The following is a 4,195-nucleotide window of genomic DNA, read 5'->3' as shown; positions in this document are numbered from 1 at the left end:
CAACTATTCTCCAAGCCATATTTGCTATTCAAAAGTTTAATCGTGCGTGAATATATATATGGTCTTGTTTATATTCACTAGCATTTTTAAATCAAAATCCATCGTGATGTATGTAGAAACACGTAGTTATAGATCAGATAAAGTTCACTATTATGTTATTTGTTTTATTTACAAAGAGATTTATCATGCCTTCAGAAATGTTACAAGAATATAAGTGGATTCATTGATGGTGAAGTTGAAATGAACGTATTGCAAATCAATGCTCATGATCGTACCATTCTTGTTTTTTTTTTAATAGTTTATTTAGATTTCAATATATCAGTTGATTTGTATTTATTTAAGTGACTTATAAGGTCATTTGACCATTCAGTAATTGTTATATCCTCATAATTCTAAAAATTATCACTCGTTTTAATATGATCTAATTTCAAGATAAATCATGATTGTATTCCAGATAATCTTGTAATAATGATACGATTGTAAGTTCACTAGCATATTTATCACAACAGCATTTAAAGTAGAAATATATAGTACTAACAATGCCACATATATTAGTCTAACTTAAAGAACTATCCAATGAATACTCAGCATACATTCTTCAAAGTGATCTATTTTTCACAGAATGAAAAGAAATATGGACCTTAATATTGCTAGATTTGAACAGGTTTGCACACTTCTGTTTCCTTTAACGTTATGCAAGGATTTTTCTTTGAGATTATACGTTTTGGTTCAACAAGTGAAATCTAAGTCCTCATCCTAACCTTGAAAAGATGGGATAGTTGGAGATACTGACTATCCATGGAAAGCATCACATTAAGACTATACTGCGATAAAGTCAGTAATGAAAATTCTCCTATTAACTTGACAGCGCCTTTTCGTTCGCTTCCTGATTCAGCTTTCTAGTGTTGTTGGACCTCATACAAAAACTAGCCTGATTTGAGGAAATTGTACTTGTGAAAAACTTTAAGTAAATCCAACATTTTTCTCAGCAATCTAGTCTAAGCCTTTTCAAGGTAATATAATCAAATATCAACATTATTGAACATAAATACGTGGTTCACCGTTAATTGTATACTAAAGGAGCTATCTAGTCATGTTCAAAATGTTGTTGGTGGGATGTGCTAATGTCATATGGCAACTCGAACTGATGTACGAAGTTCTACGTGGTGACTGACTGACTAGTGGGATGTTGCAGTGCGTATGAATCATTTGGTGTGAAGGGTGGAGAAATTGTGATGAATGCATATCTGATGTGAGAAAATTAATTGACAACGTATCTCCTCCGGTTATGACTGTTGATAGATTCAGACAATTCGATAGATTTTATGGATCAAACGTGTCACAGCATGCATAAAATGAGGATAAATAAACAAATAAACATAAGTGTAGCCTCAACAGAGAATGATGCCGAAGCCACTTTAGGCGTAACGCGAAACCATATAAGCGGTCTTCGAATATGTGACAGAGATACTCAGTATTCACTCAACAAGCGATCGGAGCTTGATGTGTAGTTGGATTAAATATGATCAGATATAATTTCTGACAGAAGCTTGGCTAACTGGGTCATCAGTCAATAGGGAACTTGATTTGGAAAATATCAATCTACTGAGATTGGTGTCGAAACCAATACCAAAAACAACGAAACGGACTATTCGTAATTAAGTAGGTTTATGAGAAGTTATTACCGATTACAAAACAGTAATCCATTTAAATCTCGTGATTCTGTAATAACCAATTTCGGTCAATATCTGCCATAAAGATCTATGTCCTTCAGACTAGTGCTCATACACGTAAATAAGACTCACTTTACTTCGGGTGCCCCGATGGTATTATAATCTCAAAACAGATCACAAAAAATGCTAAACAAATAAATATAAGTCGTGCCTACAATATTCGATTAAGTGATTACAAACGAGCCAATCTTCACAGCGCTTTACATCAGCATGCTCCTTAACTTTTATGTGGCCTAGTTTTTTATATTTTAATGCCTACCTTAGTCACTCATCTCCGATGGACGTCCAGTTCTGTTTGTACTTGCCTGGGTTTCCATAGGGTGTTTATAAAAATACGACCACTTAATTTGATGTACAATGCAACTATTCTCCAAGCCATATTTGCTATTCAAAAGTTTAATCGTGCGTGAATATATATATGGTCTTGTTTATATTCACTAGCATTTTTAAATCAAAATCCATCGTGATGTATGTAGAAACACGTAGTTATAGATCAGATAAAGTTCACTATTATGTTATTTGTTTTATTTACAAAGAGATTTATCATGCCTTCAGAAATGTTACAAGAATATAAGTGGATTCATTGATGGTGAAGTTGAAATGAACGTATTGCAAATCAATGCTCATGATCGTACCATTCTTGTTTTTTTTTTAATAGTTTATTTAGATTTCAATATATCAGTTGATTTGTATTTATTTAAGTGACTTATAAGGTCATTTGACCATTCAGTAATTGTTATATCCTCATAATTCTAAAAATTATCACTCGTTTTAATATGATCTCCGTAAAATTCGAACAAGGTGGAATGGAGTGCTAGACTCAAGGCTTAAGCAATATCAAAGTGACACAGTGTGTAACACTGCTTTAAGTCGGTGTCATAATTCCAATGATTACATACAATATCTTATACATTCCAAATGAAAACACTAGCAATTTTAATATATGTCAACTGGATCCAACTGCTGAAATTTTCAAAAATACAATTTCCTTCTAGATGTCTTATATTAACTTGAGGGTGTCTACCTATTTATTAAATTACAGCATTCACCCCTCTTGAAGGAGAATAGGCTGCTTGCCAGCGTTCTCCGTCCAACTCAGAAAGCTTCAGGTGTATCGTCCGCAGATGAAGGTTGGTGAGCACTTGAAGGTCAAACAGTTATAAAATGATTGGCGCGTCGCCTCGTCAGTCTATATGGATTTGCAGAAACGGTCAAATCAAGGACACGGTAGAAAAGTCGAATCCTTTCAAAGTCGCCCGCCGCTCCGTTACAACGACCTTGAACGACCTGACAAGAGGCGGTCATTCCGTGTTTCAATTGTCGAGGGCCTGTTGGATTGCACGAGTATCAAGTTTTCTCATATGTATGTGGTCGTTTGATGCAAATAAACCACAAAATCACTGCGAAGAACATTGATTTAACTTTCTCTGTCTTGTAGTGCACACGTTGGACCGATTGTTACTTCGTAACTTCCCAATCTCCCCGTTTTGGGGAAAATTTTGTCCTGTTCGGTTGAATTTTGAGGATAATTTTGGTCGAGGGCGTCTTGTTATGTTTTTCTGGAAGCAAAAAGAATAGCGAGCAGACGTAACCTGGGTCGTAGATAAATTGTGACACACCAAGTATGAATCGGGGTACAACAAAGAATGGGGGCGTGACAGGAACTGTTTACAATAAGAAGTTCTTTGTAGTAGTATTTTTAACTTAACTATACATCTTACTTGTAAACTGAGTTCTCCGCATCAAATATTGTTGTTTCTTTTCCAGTAGTAAAGATGCATCGAATAAATTTTGCCCGATTTTTATTTTTGTCTCTTCCTAGTTTCGTGGAGAGATATACCGATAACCATAACGGGTAACTGTTCGTGAAAATTGAAAAAAACTACTGAGTGTTTCCTTTATAAGTGCATGTTTCGCTACCAAAACTTGTAGTACTGCATCGGTTTACACGTTGCTCTGGAATGTTGCGTTGTAGGCATAAGTTTCTTCACCGTGACAGTATATTCAGATGAATATTTGTAGTGGCACTGTTTCCTAACCACATGGTCCTTGAAGCCAAGCATATAATGACTGAAAGGATGTATATTCGGCATGCAACACTTGGAGAAGGTCAGCAGTGGTGGATGTGGAGGCATTCAATCAGATGGCATGGCTCAGTCTTGCAGACGTGCTCATTATGTGTAACTTGTTACCATCCACATCAAATATATTATTCTATCCCCAGCATAAATGTGTTCTTCAGAAGTACTAAGTATCACCGTCAGTTTTCACGATACGATGAGTCAGTGTAGATAGTGATGCGACTTTGTCGTTAGATCTTACAGACTAGGCAATCACATGACAAATTAACCATTTTCGGATTAGGTATATTGTCAAAGCAGTATTAGTACCGAACTAGGCTATAATTACACATACTAACAAGATTTATAATGCAAAAAACTGTACAGTTATTATGTTTATGT

Source organism: Schistosoma mansoni, assembly GCF_000237925.1.
Source record: "Schistosoma mansoni, WGS project CABG00000000 data, supercontig 0111, strain Puerto Rico, whole genome shotgun sequence".
Taxonomy (NCBI): domain Eukaryota; kingdom Metazoa; phylum Platyhelminthes; class Trematoda; order Strigeidida; family Schistosomatidae; genus Schistosoma; species Schistosoma mansoni.
Note: the sequence above shows the minus strand (reverse complement) of the source record.